Source organism: Dermacentor andersoni, chromosome 4, assembly GCF_023375885.2.
Source record: "Dermacentor andersoni chromosome 4, qqDerAnde1_hic_scaffold, whole genome shotgun sequence".
Lineage (NCBI taxonomy): Eukaryota > Metazoa > Arthropoda > Arachnida > Ixodida > Ixodidae > Dermacentor > Dermacentor andersoni.
In genome coordinates, this window is record NC_092817.1 from 1,824,601 (window position 1) to 1,843,552 (window position 18,952).

Below are 18,952 nucleotides of genomic sequence, written 5' to 3' on the forward strand. Positions count from 1 at the left end.
AAGGCCGAGAGTGGTGGATGGAACCCATAGCCAAACCAGCATTTCGGGGGAATAGTGGGCAGTAGATGCAGAGGAGTCATGGCGAGATTTTTGACAACACTGGTATTGGGTGGTAAACGAACACGCCAGTTGATGGCATTCTTCTGTATAAGCAGCCGCTTCAGAAACGTCAGGTCGGTAATGCAGAATTGTATCAATGCAGTATGATGGCTCAGGTCCATAGAGAAGGAAGAAAGGTGAGAAACCAGTGGTAGCTTGGAGGCAAAGTTATAAGCGTAGGTTATGAATGGAAGTACCCGGTCCCAATTCGTGTGATTGTTGGACATCACACGAATCGTACCCTTGCCGACATTGCCAGCATGTCGGCAAGGGTACGATTGAAACGTTTCGCCATGCCGTTAGTTTGAGGATGGTAGGCTGAGGCGTTGCGATGTACGATCTGACATTCCTTTTGGAGGGCTTTAATGACGTTTGAGAGAAACACGTGGCCATGGTCGCTTAGCAATTCACGTGGTGGACCATGTCGCAGAGTGACGTGATAAAGAAGGAAGTAAGCAAAGTCTTTCGCGGTGGCAGTTGGCAGCGCCGATGTTTCAGCATACCGTGTGAGGTAGTCAGCGGCGACAATGACCCACCAGTCGCCATCAGGAGTGTTTGAAAGGGGGACCGAAAAGTTGCGCTGTAGCAGATTGACATCCTTCGTGTAATCTTGTTTAGTCGGCGGTAATCGACGCAAAACCTGATCGAACCATTCTTTTTGCACACCATCAGAACTGGAGAAGCCCAGAGACTGTGGGATTCTTGAATCACGCCATGTTTCAGCATATCGTCGACGTGGTCGCTGATAATGTGGCATTCGGTCGGTGACACCCGGTAGGGAGGCCGGCGCAGTGAAGCATGGTCACCAGTGTCAATACAATGATCAACCGCAGACGTGCGCCCCAAGGAAGGTTGATCGAGGTCAAAAGACACACGAAAACATTAAAATAGTTGAATGACTTGAGTGCGCTCGGCTTGAGTGAGGGCGTTATCTATGCTGCGCGACAAAAGGTCCAGGTCACGTTTGGCAGGTGCGGTGGCAGAAGTGACTGCATCAAGAGGCAGTAGTGCCACATCGGAAGATGCCTGGGATGGGAAAAAGGCATGAAAAGTGTCCAGATGGCCGAGGCATTCGCCGTGTAATAAAGTTCAAAGGCAGGGAAAGGGATTGCACGCGTAAACTGCGCCACAGCCATCGGCAAGTTCGACGATGGCAAAACGGAAGTACGAGGTTTCGGCGACGGGCAGTCTTCAGACGGCGTAAAAAAAAGCACTTGAAGCAGTGAAAGAGCCACAGTGGATGGACACTAAGGCGGCTGGGAACGGAGAAATGAAGACGTCGGCAGCAACAACCACTTTAGGAGACGGGCACGTAGGGTCTGCGATTATCATACTGAACGAATACAGGGCCAGTTGTGCACGAGCGCAGTCGACTACAGCATGATGTTTGGAAAGGAAGTCCCAGCCTAAGATAACATCATGCGACGCATGCGAGAGAATGACAAATTCAACAACATATGGTATGTCTTCAATCAAAACACGAGCAGTGCACGCGGCCAAATGCTTAACGTGCTGCGAGCTCGCCATCCGTAAGGACAGGTCAGGAACCGGTATTGTCACTTCCTTCAGTTTGCGGCACAGCTGTTCACTTATTACAGAAATGGCAGCTCCTGTGTTGACAAGAGCTTTGGTCGCGACAACATCTATAAACACTGCGATTTCATTAGGGGGTAAAGTATGAGGCCTTGAAAATTTCGACGACAGCGCAGTTCTTGCCTCAGGAACTGCGGCTGTTAGTTTTCCGTCAGCAGAAAATTGGACCACCGAAGCATGGGGGAAATGGAGCGGCTGCAAGATGAAGGCGACCAACGTGAGCTGAAGGTGGCACGATGTGAATAAGAGTTCGAAGCGTCAGCGTCAACATTGCATTCTGGTCATTGAAGTATGTATTCGAAGCGAGGCACGATGTGACCCTACATGGCGGCGACAGTGGCGCGCAACATGCCCAGCAATACCGCAGGCGTAGCAGACAGAGCGGTTATCTAAAGTATGCCATGGGTTGTGAGAGCGTCCGGGAGGTGGGTACGCTAGTACGTGAACTGAGCGTTCGGGACATGGCGGCGAGTAGAAGCTGGTGACTGGGCTGCTTAGGGCTGGCGGCGGTCGCGCATATGAGCGAGTCACGGCTTCAGCGTAATTCAGAGGCGCTGTAACATGTGTTGATGCTGCAGGGTATGGCAGTGCCTCAGCGACTTGCGTCTGAATGACATGACGGAGTGGGTTGTCCAATTTGGTAGGGGTCTCAAGATCAGATGCCACAAGGGAGAGCTGGCAGGCCACTTCCTCGCAGTTGTACTGCTGAATTTGCAGCAGCAGGGCAGAATATTCAGCTCCAGTGCGTGTGGTTTCCAAGGCTGAAATTTCCATGGATTGCATAGTGGTACGACGCGTGAAAAGGCGCTCCTTGCACAGCTCATCAAAACTTTGGCACAGTTTGATTGCTTGAGTGATTGTCCGAGGGTTCTGGGCTACCAACCGGCAAAACCGGGAATTTTCAGGGATTTTGAGTAGTCTGGAAAAAGTCAGGGAAAACTCAGGGAATTTGGGCCTCTATCGGGGAAAATTAGCAGCAATTTTATTGAAAGGGTCAGAAGTCGCGGTAATGCTGGATCGAGTAACAGACAGGAATCGTAATGAATCGTCTTTGATGCCCTGTCATCGACAGGAGGAGTTGCCAGTGTACAGTCAACAAGCGACTTTCCGGATTCCCGATAATTTGGACGGCTTCGCGGCCCCGCCACATACCCCATAGAGTCAACGTATAAAAACATGTGAAATTTCCGACGCAAGAACTCTTCGCCATCCGAATTTTCGGACTTTCTGCCGTGACCGCAGGTCCGAAGCAGCAATAATCAAAGGCACCACCACTGCCGTTTTGATTACTTCGCCACCTCGAACTGGCACTGTCGCACGCAGATCCACTGGCAGCAGTTGCACCACTGCGGCAACGCTAGGCCTAGCTGCTTCGACGTTCGCTATGAAGCTTCTTGCCGTTGGGTGCCGAGTTTTTTATTGAAAGAATTAGCTGCTGTCAGCAATGGCACGGACTCCGCCTTTGTGGTCCTCGCGATTGGCTAAGAAACTTGGAAAACATGGTGCGTTGCATAATGCTTGTTCCTGAAAGTCAGCTTTGCCTCTGTAGAGAAATGTTACTTGGTGAAGCTTACGCAAAAGTATTGCAGTGAAGCATAACAAGCGTGAGAAGGGGCCACGGAACACAGTATGTATTCCTTAATTATACACGCAGGCACCCGGTATTTCCTGTCACAGTATGAGCATCGATATGCCTAATATGTGTACCGACAGGCCTTGAGAGCATTTTCGAACGTGCCTGTGGCAGTTTGAGCCCCTAAGGGCAGTAAATGACAGATTTATTTTTTTCCAACTGGCCGATTTTTCGGACGTTTTCGCGGCCTCTTGGGAGTTCGAAAAATCTGTCGTGGACTGTGCAAATGACCAAGATGCTTCAAATGGTCCTTGGGGCGAACGAGTGGCGGAAGGCGGACAAGAACAGAAATGACCTATGCATTGAGGTATAAACGGGAATGGAAGCTTGCTGCCGCCGTTTTGAAGGAGCTTCAGCTCAAAAAATAGTTTTGGCTGATGCCGAGATGCAGGTGTCCCTCATCCAAACCAAAATAAACTCTTTAAAGCAGTGAAACACAACACTCGGGCGTCGTGCGCGGGCTGAGAATTTGTCAGGACAGTTGAGGTTGACTTACGAGCTGTTGAGAGAAAATCTCAATTGTGACAGAGTTCGGGCCTCATCGCGCTGAGGTTGCTATCAGTTGATAGAAATAGCTCATATTCGTATATATTTGCTTCTATGTGCATCTCCTTTTTATTCGTATATGATAATGTCCGACCCCATTTGCAATTTTTTTCGAAGACACTTTATTTGCTGTGCATTTTACTAACCCATGCCTTCTATTCTCTTTTTGAATAACATAAACACTGCTCCTTAGTATTCAAATTGGATTAAGTCACGTTTTTATTTTTTTTATGTGCTTACTAGAGAGTGACAGCATCAGGCGATATGGTTTCAGTCCGTCTTGACATAAAACATAGTTCTGCATCACTCCGGGAATTTTGCAATGGCACTCAGAGAAAACCTGGAAAACTCAGGGAATTTAAAAATGTCAACTTGGTAGACACCTTGGGAAGGCATCATCGTCTATGCCTTTCAGGATCTGCTTTACTTTCTTGGTTTCTGCCACTGAAGCATTTACCTGCCTACAGAGGTTGATAATGCCATCAATATAGCTCGTGAAGGTATCGCCATTTTGTTGAGCACAGCCACGCAGGCGGTGTTCAACGCAAAGCTTTCGTACGGCTGGCCGGCCGAAGAACGAAGTGATGGTTTCCTTGAAAACCAACCAGGTCGTAAAATCGGCTTCATGATTGTTAAACCATAAGCTGGCCACATCAGTCTGGTAAAAGATGACGTGAGTCAGCTTGGCAGTGTCATCCCGCATGTTATGAGCGCTACAGCGTTCATACTCAGACAGCCAATCTTTGACATCGTGATGGTCAGTACTGCTGAATGTCGGAGGGTCACGCTGACGAACGACACCAGGACACATGGCAGGCGCAGGGATGGGCACGGCTTGAGAGGTAGTGGCATCCTCAGTCATTGCAGCGGGAGATGGTAAAGTACGACGGCGGAGCTCCGGGATGAGGAAGGGGACTGCCCAGCACCTCTACCAAATGTAACAATTGTGTTCGTCTCGGCAATATGGGCACGGCATCTGGAAAAGGGCCACCGACACAAGGCATCACAGCCCAAAAAACGGACAGAGCGAAACAAACATGAACATCAACTTCTTTCTTTGCATGTGTTAGCACAGAACTGGCGCCGAGGTGCTCTTGTACAATATAAATAAATTTCTTGCACTTGAAGAAACTCCGTGTCACCTCGAATAATTGAGCACTGAAGTGATGGTGTTATATGAGTACATACAAGACCTCATAGTAGGAGACAGTTCAGTTTCACAGCCCGAGTCCTCTCGGCTGATACTGTTGGCTAATACTGCTTTGTTATTCCGGCGAAACTGCAGCCTCTCTCTCTATATATTTTTTTCTGTGATTCTGAGTATAAGCACTGATGCGCATGACTGCTGTTGATTCTAATTTCGAGTGAATCTAGCTTGGCCTCGTTATGGTTACTGAATGAATTATACAGTTCCCCAACTATCATGTAGGAAGGCTTAAAAAACGAGCAGTTGCGTTAGTCAAAGAAAAGCTAGTGCATGTTGTTTCCATTAAAGTGGAGTAGCCCCCGGTAATTTCGTTACTGGCGGCTTTAATTTGGTAATGCAAATAATTATCTAACGTGAGAAGTACTGTCCTAATTTTCAGAGTGTCAATAATGCATTTGTAGGCACCCCAGAGCAACATCTAATTGCGGTGTTTTTAGCAACATACTAATTGTGTACAATTTTTTCCGACTGGCAAAGAAACCTCGCGAAGTATGAAAAATACCATGTGAGTGCGCTCCCACCCGCATCATAAAGCAGCGCCCTCAAATAAGCCGATTCAAAGCAACTGCACTGCCTGTCGCCAACCCAAAGAGACGGCGCATATTCTTGATAATGGTACAGAAGGAGCACCAACAGCAGGTTTCGCAGCTTCGAAGCTATTCCTTCCTCTCATTTCTATGTCACACTTATTCTCCGTTTCTCAAGGCTGACTGATCACATTGATAACAAAAGCCCCTTGACAATGCGGTTGAAGTTCCACTCCGACCACGCACGAAATGCGAGAAGCAATGTAATAGGCATAAAATGTTTCGAAATTCCGGCTTTGCTTGCACCACATCAAAAGAGTGTGCGCGAAGCGATATTTCGCACCAGAAACTTACTTCAGACCAAAGCCAAATTATAGTGACCGTTTTATTGTTCATGAAAGTGTATACGTGCTGCAAAAACAGGTTCGTGTCAAAAAAATAAAAGCGTAATAAACAGACCGGGAAGTGACCAACGTGTAGAGAAAAGGAAAAACTGATGCATTCAAGGAAATGAGTCCGCACGGCGCAAGCGCCACGAGCGCACCGTTCGCCATGCGTCTAGTTCTTTTCATACAGGCTTTGCTCTCGTCGAATCAGCGAAGCCTGCTGTCTCGCTGGCCTCACCACTACCAGTTACAGCAGTATCAGTCAGCGCAATGAAGATCACAGGAAGCGACACTATTGTCCTGGATAAACCAATGCTACTCTCGTCACCAAGGGGCTTCACCACGTCATCAACGAGCCCTATAAAAGAACCGCCATTCATCAACTACACCAGTGGGCCCGGCGTAAACGCCATGCGTTCCCCATGCGTCTGCTTCTTGTACAGGTTGGTCATTGCCATTCAGTGCGCACCGACAATCGGTTTCTTGTCATTCTGCTGTGCCCACGCAGATGTTTGCATATTGCGTATGATTGTTTATGCGTATGTAAACTTGTTTTGTGCGGTGATGTCTAGGTGAACCCAGGGCCATCAGTGGAAGATGTGTTGAAAACTATAATAAATGGCCAACAGGTTATTCTATCTGAAATAAAGAAATGAAATCACGTCTTGAAACTACAGAAAAGGCTATAAACGGTTTTGGCATACAGTTAGTAAACCTAGAGGGCAATGTGCAAATGCTGCAACTCGAGGCTTCCACAATTGAAGGTATCGGCGCATCCATGGAAACTATGCAAAAGACGCTAAAATCGCAACAAATGAAACTTGTGGACCTAGAAGATCGCAACCGTAGGTCTAACCTGGTGACCTTCGGTAAAACTGATCAGCCAAATGAAACAATCTGTTTTGTGTAAAAACGTTATTAAAGATGTCTTCAAAATAAAATTAGGATTAAGCTGCACCTCGGTTGCTAGAATCCATAGGCTTGGTAGACCTTTCTCGATGCGACCAGTTATCTTCTATTTTTAAGTATTGTAACGAAAAAGAAGCAGTCCTTAAAAATTCAAAGAAGTTCAAAGAGACGGGCGTAAGCATTCAAAATGATTACTGTGCAGACACACTGCGAAAGAGAAAACTGCTTTGGGAAAGAGCGAGGGAAGATAAAGTCATGAGCAAGAAAGTATCGCTTGTACATGATAAGATCCGTATTGATGGCAAGATGTACACATGGGACGACGCCTCTAATTCCCTTAAATTGACAGCAAAACCAAAAAAGATCACCACCCGACGCCTAGCAATCAAAACTAAATCATCTTCGTCAGCTCAATTTTAATGCTACGAGCATTGTTAACAAGGTAAAGGATTTAGATGAATTGCTTTTGTTACATGATCCTCATTTCTGTATTTTCACTGAGACATGGTTACACATTTTGATTCGCGATGATGAAATTGTTCCGCGGTGTTACCAGTTGTTCCGAAGAGATAAGGGACCTTGAGGTGGGGGCGTAGCAATTGTAAAACATGGTCTTGAGATAACGGTTACAGATTAAATCAGTCAACATGAACGTTTAATCTTAAGGGTGTCATTTTGGGGAATCATGTTTTTTCTTTGCGCTGTTTATCGACCTCCGGATACTAGCGATGCCTTTCTGAATAAATTATACTATCATCTAAAACTATCCAGTAGAAACCCGATTGTTACTGGAGATTTTAATCTGCTCTCTATTCAATGGAAGAGTTTACAGTATGGCTATTTCACTAGCAGTGACATTCTAGGGGATATTATGTACTCTCTTAATGTTGGGCAAATTGTAAAACACTGCACTCGCGGAAATTCAATTCTGGATCTGTTATTTATTACCGAAGTGTTTAGCAATGGAACTGTTCTCGTGGAACCTGGAATTTCAGACCATAATTTAGTATCGTATAACTGGACTAAAAAGCTGTTGAAAATAAGAAAATTTTTTCTTCAACTGTAATTATAGATGATATCAAGGCTGACAACACGGCCATAATTGACTATTTGGACACTCGTCTTGATTCTCAGTCGTGATGTTGAGCGTTTGTGGCAAATTTTTCGCTCAACTACAGACTATTGTGTTGGTCATTTCATTCCTACCAAAAAAATTTACAAACATCGCAGAAATGCTTGGATCAGTAGAGCTATAATACAGACGAAACAGCGGATAAAACGCCTCAGAAAACGGCACAAAACTTCTACGTCTCAGTTCATTGAATTAAAATATGATTTAATGGAAAAAGTTAGACATGCAAGAAACATGATGCCACATAAGTGAAACTAATGAAGATGTACATAAAGTAAAAGTAAATGACCGAATTATATATGAACCAAGGGAAATCGCAGAAATTTTTAATCGGTATTTGTCAGACTATTTCCTGAGCTAGACGAATACGATTATCAAGGATCTCTGTCGACAACGGGGAAAACACTAGTAATTACTCGTGGAGGTGTCACTGCTATGTTTCTTAATCTGGATATTAAAAAGTCAGCAGGCTCTCATGGCATTGCAAACGCATTTCTTAGATGCTACACATCAGATTTCTGGATTTTTGACCATCATGTTTAACCTGCTGGTAACTACAAGTGTCATCCCAAGTGATTGGTGTATTGCACATGTTACACCCAAACACAAAAAAGGTGACCGGCTTTCTGTGAATAATTACTGCCCTGTCTCGGTCTAAGTACTTGTTGCAAGCTGTTGGAACATGCTATTGCATACCTGCCAACCCTCCCGATTCGCCCAGGAGACTCCCGATTTTTTACTGAACTTTCCGATTGTACGATCACTATCTTATATCTCCCGAAAAGTGGTCTCTGTTAGCGCAATAAGGGTTTTTGCGAAACCGGCATCGCGGAATCTACAGCCACATTGTAATCGTCAGCATCACCAACAAAGGCAGCACTAGCACCATCGGTATCATCGACTAAGCAACCAACTACAGTGCCTAGTAAGCCGACCAAAGCCAGAGCCAATGTAGTTCTTGCATTTCATGCATGCCTTCCTCCATGGTGCATCTTGTTGCTGCTGCTTGTGTGTATGATTAGTGTTGGCGAGGCCGTCCGTGTGCGGTGCGCCGCGTAAAGTTAGAATTCTCGTGTGCTTGATGCCATGGCGTTATTAAAGCCCAAGAAAATGTATTTGCTGAAGTTTTTGCGAACTTATACTTCTGAATTTCCGTGCTTTTTGACATCAAGAAAAAGAGAACATTTTGCATTTTGTACAACGTTTGGATGGGACGTCAGCATGTCTCACGGTGTCAACGGTGACTTGAAACTTGCACGTTTCCACGGCGGAGCATAAAAGCTATGTTTGCACCGCTGAGCAGCAAGGCAACATAGTGAACTTTCTCTGGAACAAGTGCGACGACGGTGTCATACTTGTGGAGTGCTTGTTTACGGGATTCGTCATTGAACACAACCTACCCCTTAGTGTCAGCGACTACGCTGGGCCTCTTCTATGGAAAATATTTCTGAAATGCGATGAGGTGAAGTCCTATGGATGTGGATGCAACTATGAAGAATGCGGAGGTGGCCAACCTGAAATTTATTTCACAGGCATCGCTCTCGAGTCTTCGTTTCTTTATTCAGAGTTTACCTCAGCTGCTGTCCCAAGATTCCAATGAATTTGCTGAATATGCTTTAGATGATCTTGAAGCGGAGTTTGCCACACTACAGGCGTACTGTCTTCCAGAGGACATTCTGAATGAAGAAAGGTGGGACATGCAGTGGTCTATGGTTGGAAAAATGAAAAACGCCGATGGAAAACATGTTTCACAGAGTTGCTAAGGTGATGCTAGATTTACTCGTGATACCACATAGCAATGCAGAGTGTGAGAGGATTTTTAGCGTGGTGCAATAAACTAGGACCGAGTTCCGCTCATCAATGTGCAACACAATCCTCCAACACCTGCTGCTAGTGAAGGGCTCATCTGGACCATGTTTTGAGCAAAGCTTCTCTGACAAATTTTTGAAGTGAGCAAAGTCTATTACTACAAGGTCTTGCAAAAGAACTCACCGAACACTGCCTGAAAGTTTGAGCAAAACACTGCCTCCCTTTCCCCTGGTCCCACCAAAAGTTGAACAGTGATCCAACCCCCCCCCCTCCCCCCCCTTTGGCGCAAGTAAAAAGTCTCCCGATTCTTGAACTTGCCATGTTAGACATTAGACATTATTTATTTCATCATAAATTTGTACATCAACATAAGCAAACAACTGTTGGGCCCATAGCCAAGGCTAGTGTGGGCCCATGTGGTATACATGCGTTTGTGCTGCAGCGATCAGGACAGTGATGAACAAATGCGTATTGATTATACATAATTGCACAGGATGAGAAACAAGAGGAAAAAAAAAGAAAACATACATCAGTGCAACAATAGAATAGTATTACTGAAAGAACATCACCACAAAGACAAAGCAACATTCTTAACTAATTTTTGAGAGATATAATCTTTTTATGGAAAATAAAAAGTTACTGGCACTCTTCACTTCTATTGGTAAGGTGTTCCATATCTTTGTACCATGATACTGAATTAGTCTTTGACCATATGTGTTTCGGGTAACTGGTAAATTGAAATTTATGTTAGTGGCGTGTCTAGTATTTCGTGTAGGAATCACAAATATACTAAACGACAATGAGTGATTGCGACATATGTTATTCACTAAAATAGCAACTTTTATTTCGGAGGATAGGGTAAAGGGAAGTATTTTCAACCTGCAAAATAAATGACTGCTGGATTCGAATGGACTAGAAAACGTCATTATCCGCACCGCTCTCTTTTGTAAGCTAAAAATTGGATCCAAATATGTTTTAAATGTGGACGACCATGATTCGCAACAGTATGTCATATGACAATGAAAGAGAGAAAAGTAGATTATTTTCAGTACCGAAATATCGAAGCATGCCCTCGCCTTTAAGAGCCCATAACACGCTGACGCTAGCTTCGAACATACATTATCAATGTGTGGTTTCCAGTTTAAACTACTGTCTAGTGTCACACCGAGATATTTAATTGTGTTCACCTGCTCCAGAATGCTATTATCAAGATATATTTGCAGAGGTGCACTGTTAACATGACTATGCCTAGAATGAAAAATCATGTAGTGAGTTTTAGCTTTGTTGAGTGTAAGTTTATTTGCTCCAAACCATGATGAAACACAGGTATGCTATTGCATGTTACATTCAAGAGTTTCTTGCCGAGCGTAAAGTGCTGTCATCACATCAGCATGGCTTCAGAAAAGCTCTGTCCACAGTCGCTCAGCTCGTTTCAACTGCACATCAGATCTTGGGTGTACTTGATATCGCTGGACAGGTTGATATTCTGTTCCTATACTTTATTGAAGGCCTTCGATGAAGTGCCACATGGTCAGCTATTGTATATATTAGAATGCCTCGACTTGCCTTCGTTCATTATCCGATGGATTAGTGTATATCTTTCCAATAGAAGCCAATTTGTAGAAATAAAAAAGTACACATCTTCTGTACTGCCTGTTACCTCTTGAGTACCACAGGGCAGTGTTTTAGGCCCGTTGTTTCTTATTCACGTCAACGATTTAGTTGAGGTAGTTCCCGGTACAGTATCTATGCGGTTGTTTGTTGATGATTGTGTCGTATTCAAAGGTATATCCTCTGCTAATGATCACATCTTGCTACAAGACACTATCTGTGCAATTGGAGATTGGTGCAATCGTTGGGTAACGGTTTTAAGCTCTGAAAAAAAACAGTACTACTCCGTGTTACTGGAAAAAAGCTAGTTAGCACATTCGCATATTCAATTCATAACAATCCCATTTCAGAAGTTGACAAGTTTAAATATCATGGCATCACGCTAACAAACAAGTTCACGTGGTCAGAACATATATCGGATATCTGTGTACAGCCGGCCGCAGAAAACTATGGTTCCTCAAAAATGCACCAATTAATACAAAACTTCTAGCTTACAATGCTTGCATAAGGTCAAAATGAGTATGCTTCCGTCGTATGGGATCTGCATTACAAAAAATATATGCAACTTGAAACAATTCAAAGGAAAGCAGTTAGATTTATTTTTGGAAAGTACAAACACCTAGATTCCCCTTCAGATTTAATGAAACTCAAGAATATACCAACGTTGGAAGTTCATAGAAAAGTTAGTCACCTATTATTTCTTCACTACTGCCTTTCCGGAAAAATTAAGCTAGCTCTCCCAAAATCTGTTAGGCGTCTTAGTAGGAGGACAACATGACAGTCATGAAAATTCTTTAGCACCAATCTTCACTCGCACAAACTCATTTCGATATAGTTTCTTCCCACACGCAGTCGCGGAATGGAATTCTTTGCCACCTAGCATATCTACAACTGATGACTTTGTTAGTGAAATGCAGTGCCATGTTTTAAATTCCTAGCCTTATTAGTTATTTACGCATCTGGTGAATTTGTTAAGCATTCCTACTACATGTGTATTGTGCTCTTCTCTTTTAATGACCACATTTAATAAAGAAATTTCATGACACATTTTTCTTTATTATATGTATTTGCTTCCTGTGTTCATCCCTTGCGTTGTTTGATTATGTACTTTTGTATTGTACATGAAGCCCTTCCTGCTTGAGCCAAATCATTGACTTGCAATATTTCAAATAAAATTAATATACCAGTTCTAAATGAGCCGAATTCTCGATCAGGATGTCTCCAAACAAAAAAGAAAAAAAAAACAAGACTTCCGTGTGCCCTTATTTATGAATTCATAAGCTCCATTGAACATCAGCCTAGAGGATATGTTCAAATAGGTCTCCTTTTGCAGCTACGCAATACTGTGTCCGTTTTATCACTTCTTCAGCGGCTTTCTTGATGACAGACACCGGAATTGTACGGCAGACATCCGTTACCAGGGTGTCTGCCAACCGGGAAAACCGGGAATTCTCGGGGATTTCCAAGTCTGGAAAAGCTCAGGGAAAACTCAAGGAATTTTCGCTTCTATCAGGGAAAATTATCTGTAATTTTATTCAAAGGGAAAGAAAGTCGCAGTAAAACTGGCTTGAGTAGGAGGAGTTGCCAGTGTTTAGTCAACGACAGACTTTCCGGATGCCTGATAATTCGGACAGCTTCGTGGCACTACCACGTGCCCCATCATCAGCCTGGTTATGCCCACTGCAGGGCAAAGGCCTCTTTCATACTGCTCCAACTACCCCGGTCATGTACTAATTGTGGCCATGTTGTCCCTGCAAACTTCTTAATCTCATCCGCCCACCTAACTTTCTGCCGCCCTCTGCTACGCTTTCCTTCCCTTGGAACCCATTCCGTAACTCTTAATGACCATCGGTTATCTTCCCTCCTCATTACGTGTCCTGCCCATGCCCATTTCTTTTTCTTGATTTGAACTAAGATATCATTAACTCGCGTTTGTTCCCTCACCCAAGCTGCTCTTTTCTTATCCCTTAACGTTACACCTATCATTTTTCTTTCCATAGCTCGTTGCGTCGTCCTCAATTTAAGTAGAACCCTTTTCGTAAGCCTCCAGGTTTCTGCCCCGTATGTGAGTACTGGTAAGACACAGCTGTTATATACTTTTCTCTTGAGGGATAATGAACAGCAGGTTGCCCCATACAGCCTATGTATAATAATGTCTGAAATTTCGTATGCAAGAACCCTTCGCCATCCGATTTTCTGGACTTTTTGCCGACATGGCTGGTCCGAAACGGCATTAATGAAACCACCACCACCGCCGCAGTTTTGATTACCACGTCGCTCCTCGAACCGGCGCTCTCGCACGCAGATCCGCTAGAAGCCGTAGCCACCACCACAGCCACGCTAGGCCTCGCTGCGTTTCTAAAAATAACCTAGAGGGAAATGTGGCGCTAGTGTCTACGGGGGTTCTCATGAGCGTTGCCTCAACCTACATGGGAATGATGGGAAGTACAGGCTTCGGATTGACTTCAATCTTTAGACTAGTGGCGTTTGCTTGCGGCGCAGTAAACAAAGCTATACTCAAATATTATCGCGTAAAATCTAATTTTATTTCTGCAGTATGTTATATAATGTACAACACGCTACATAAACTTTGTATGACTTTGAGATGGAAGCATGGTTGTCACCATAGAGTTTCTCACTATATGTAGTGAGAAACTCTATGGTTGTCACCAGGACACACCAGGGTATGCATACTCGTGCAATTCTGTTCCCGATTTAACGTCGGAGAATAATTATTTATTTATTTTTGCAACAGCAATACCAACCTTGCATGTACTAATATAAAGATACTCATCAACTACTTATGGAAATAAAAATGTTGTATTGTGAGAAAGTGTTGCGCCCTTGAGCGGATTGCTACAAGTGTCGTCTGCTACGACGCCTGCTCGCTGCAAATGCGAGATTTTTCTCGCAGACGACCGGCACTTGCGGACTCTGTCGCTCTTTCGGAAGGCTGCGTCGGCTGTCACGAGTGCTGAACGTCTTCAAGTAGATTTAAGCACATCTGCTGCACTGCTAGCTGGGACGCCTGTGGCCTCCTACGAGTATGTTTCATCATATTTTATATTGACGTACCGCTTACGAAGCGTTACGGCGTGGCTTTGCACGTACCCATTGTAGTATAGCGCCGCCCCCTGCCAGATCTCTGTGTTATCATACATTTATGTTTCTAGTAGTTTAGCTAGATGGCGCACCCCCCTTCTGTCATGTGACGAGCTGGGACCAATCGGGAGGTGTCATCTGGCACGTGCAGTCCTATTTAGTAATAAACGGCCGCGGGTCGGCTGAGTCTTCGTTCCGGTTTTCATCAGGCGCAGTTAGCTCCGAGTCTCCTTCACTGCGTCGGCGCTCGCCGCGCGTTCGCTGGCCGGGGGCCCCCACTTGCCTGCCGCTGCCGACACATCTTTTGGCGACGAGGATGGGATTCCCGCAGCGGTTCCGACTGAAGCCCCGGGAAACCAACGAGCTTCGTAAGTGAAGGGTCCCTTCCTGTGTCTGCACGGCAGGCAAACGCCGCCGACGCACGTGGCGTCGCGAGGCTTCCGGGCCTAGGCCTTCTCGCCCCCCTTTATTCTAGCTTCCTTGCCCCATTCCTGCTGCGAGCTCCGGCTTGTTTTCTGCACTGTCTCCTGCACGCTACCGGGCATGGCGTCTTTTACGGCGAACCTTCCCGTTTTTCTGGAATTGCCCGGGCCACCGTTAATTCCATGGCATCGATGGAAAAATTTTCAGGCCCACCTCGAAGCGGCCGGCGGTGGCGACTGGACGGACACGCGACGAGCGTCCGCGCTCGTCAGCGCTCTCGGGCGTGAGGGACAACGGAAGTACTTTGCAGACGAGGAGCAGGAAGCAGCAAGGCAGTTAACCGGCGCAGCGTCATCGTCAAGTGATGCGGTCCCGCCAGCGTCAGAGTTCCAGAAACTCTTGCAGCGGCTTGACCGGCTGTTCGCCGCGTCAACAAATGTTCTGGCAGAGAGGCACGAATTCACCAGTCGAAGGCAGTTCGAGGGAGAAGGATTCCTGGAATTCGTGACCGCACTGAAAGAGAAGGCGGTACAGTGCAACTTCGGCACAACCTACAACGAGCGCGTCCGAGACCAAATACATGGGGTAGCGAACGTCAGCGTTCGCAAAAAGTTACTGGCTCATGGCGAAACCCTCTCCCTGGACAAGGCAGAAGAAATTGGACGCTCGTTAGAAGCCCTGCATCGAGCGAACCGCGCATTCGACTCCGAAAAAATTCAAAGAATCGAGGCAGCTCAACTTGGCGCTCCGTCGACGAGCCACGATGGCCGACTTCTTCCGGGGAGCCGCCAAGATGGCCGACGTAGTCCGGGAGGCCATGAAGATGACCGACTTCTTCCGAGGAGCCGCCAAGATGGCCGACGTCTTCCGGGAGGCCGCCCAGATGAGCGACATTTTTCGCGAGGCTCCTCCGGGACCCGCAATGAAGCACAGGATGCGAAGGACCCTAATTTCGACCGCAGTTCATGCGACCGGTGTGGCAGCACGAAACATATTGCAACGTACAGGAATTGTCCAGCAAGGAACCGGCGGTGCAACGCCTGCCACACGTTGGGCCATTTTGCATCAGTATGCAGAAAAACCCGTACTGTTCAGCACGTCTCTTCCGCAGAGACGCTGTCTTCAACTTCCGCAGGACAGCCGTCCGCGTCTGTCTTGACAGTGAGAACTTTGGAAACTAAAAAGGATTTACAAGTCCCGGTCGTAGTTAACGGCGTCGCCATGCGGCTGCTCGTGGACACAGGAGCGTCTGTCTCATTGATGACGGCCGAAGATTTTAGAAAGCACTTTGGTCGACAGCACCGACTGTCAAAAACAGCAGTGGACTTGAGGAATTTCTCCAAGCAACGCATCGACATTCAAGGCCTTTTCCAAGCCACTGTCCAGTTTCTTCAAAGGTCGTGCTCAGTCACGTTCCACGTAACGACTACAGGAACATCACTGCTGGGTTTAGACGCCATCCAACGCTTGGGCATACAGATCGACGGTACGTCGCTGACATGTCTACCATCGCTTCCTTCAGTACAGAGCCCCACAGGTGTGCCTCCGGGTTTTGATCACCTTTCCAGTGACGAGTTGGGTCTCGTCAACAACTTTGTGCACCGAATTCATTGGCAGCAAGATGCGAAACCAGTATCTTCAAAGTTGCGCCGACTACCCCTGGCTCTCCGTGACCAGGTCACACATGAACTGCGACGTCTCGAGGACTGTGACGTCATCGAGCGCGTCGAGGCTACCGAGTGGGTGTCTCCACTCGTGGTGGTGCGCAAAAAGGATGGAGCCATCCGGCTCTGTGTAGACCTACGGGAACCGAATAAGGCAATTGTCATTAATGGGTATCCTTTGCCGCACGTAGAACAGTTATTAGAAATGTTTCATGGTGCCACATATTTTTCTAAGCTGGATCTAGCATCTGCTTACCACCAGCTGTTACTGGAAGAAGGTAGTAGAGATCTCACTACATTCACAACTCGTGAAGGCTTATTCAGGTTCAAGCGCGTCTGCTTTGGCTTGGCATCCGCGCCAGCAGTGTTTCAGAAAATGATGTCACAAATCTTGCAGAGTTGTAAGAATGTTGTCTGTTACCTTGATGACATTTTGGTATGGGGTCGGACAAAACCTGAGCATGATGCTAACTTAAGAGAAGTCTTGCTTTGCATTTCAAACAGTGGTATGAAACTGAATGAAAAATGTCTTCTCTGTGAGAGAATTGACTTTTCTGGGCCATAAAATTTCAGCTGAAGGCATTTCGCCTACAGAGAGCAAGGTAAAGGCAATCCTGAATGCGCCTGCTCCTACAAATATTAAGTCATTGCAATCCTTCTTAGGATTAGCTGGTTACTATGCCAAGTTCATTGATCATTATGCAGAACTTGTAGAACCGCTTCGCCTCATGCTCAGGCAAGGGCAAAATTTTGCTTGGTCTGATGATGCACAACGCAGCTTCAATCAGTTGAAAGCTCGTCTTACATGTTCCCCTGTCATTAAGATTTTCAACCCTGAATTGCCTGTGGTAGTCACGACTGATGCATCTGATGTTGGTGTTGGTGCTGTGTTACAACAACCGTATGGTCCTAAGTTAGAAACTGTAGCTTTTGCATCTAGAACTTTGTCCGTAGCTGAACGAAAGTATTCTGTAGGAGAGCGTGAAGCGCTAGCATGTCTGTTCGCATGTGAAAAATGGCATGTTTACCTCTGGGGTAGACGGTTCACTCTTCGAACTGACCATCAAGCAGTAGTTGCATTACTGTCCGCGGGCGACTCAGGTCGTCGACCTCTTCGCATTTTGAGATGGTCAGCCAGGCTCCTGTATTACAACTTTCAGATTGAATATTGCAAAGGGTCAGAAAATTTAGTAGCTGATGCCTTGTCTAGACTTCCAGTAAAGGATTCGCAGAATGTAGTTAAGGAGGAAGAAATAGTATCCTTAGTCACATCGGTCGTTGACAAAGAAACAGTGCAACTAGCTACGAGCACAGATGACTCTTCAGAAGGTCAGTAAATGCCTAGCAGAGGGTTGGCCTTCTAAGAAAAACATAGGCAATGCTTTAATAGCTTACTTTCATGTAAACGAAGAATTGTCCTTTGTAGATGGATTACTCATGCGTGGTGATTGTGTGGTAATACCCAGTGTTCTAATACCGACATTTCTACAGCTGGCACATGAAAATCATCAGGGTATAGTACGTACCAAGCAGCTTCTTCGTGAACGCTATTGGTGGCCCCAGATGGATAGCACTGTTGAACAGTATGTAAAGCATTGTCATGTATGTAAGTTGGCAGACAAGTCTGCAAAGCCTCATGTAGCTCCATTGCAGCCAGTTGAATGGCCGACGGGCCTTGGCAGAAATTGGGAATGGACATCATTGGCCGACTAAACACGTCCTACCCTAGGTATCTAGTCACTCTAGTTGATTACTACTCAAAGTGGCCAGAAATACTTGGTACTAATTCCATCTCCACAGATGATGTCATTAAGCTTCTTGACTGGGCTTTCAGCCGTGAAGGGTTGCCAGACTCTATAGTTACAGACAATGGTCCCCAGATTGTCTCAAAACAATTCCAAGATTACCTAAATGAAAAGGGAATCGCTCATTTTTTCTCCTCCAACTATTATCCTCAGGGAAATGGTCAAATAGAAAGGTTCAACCGAGTCATTAAGGAATGCCTACAGGTAGCAAGGCTTGAAGGTCGCGATGCTTCGAAAAGCATTTCAGAATTCTTGGGTTCTTATAGGATTATGCCACATGCTACAACGGGTCTCTCCCCAGCTTTCCTACTTCTTGGTCGTCAACCTCGTTCAAAGATAGATATTAGCAACTTCAGGTTGCATAAGCACATAGCGGTTCAGGACAGTTTTCTTCCTCAAGCTCGCGAGAGAGTGTCACAGAAATAGCGGCAAACTAAACGGTATGTAGACAAACGTAGAGGTGCTCAGGCAACTCGTATCAAGGTGGGAGACACCGTCAAAGTAAA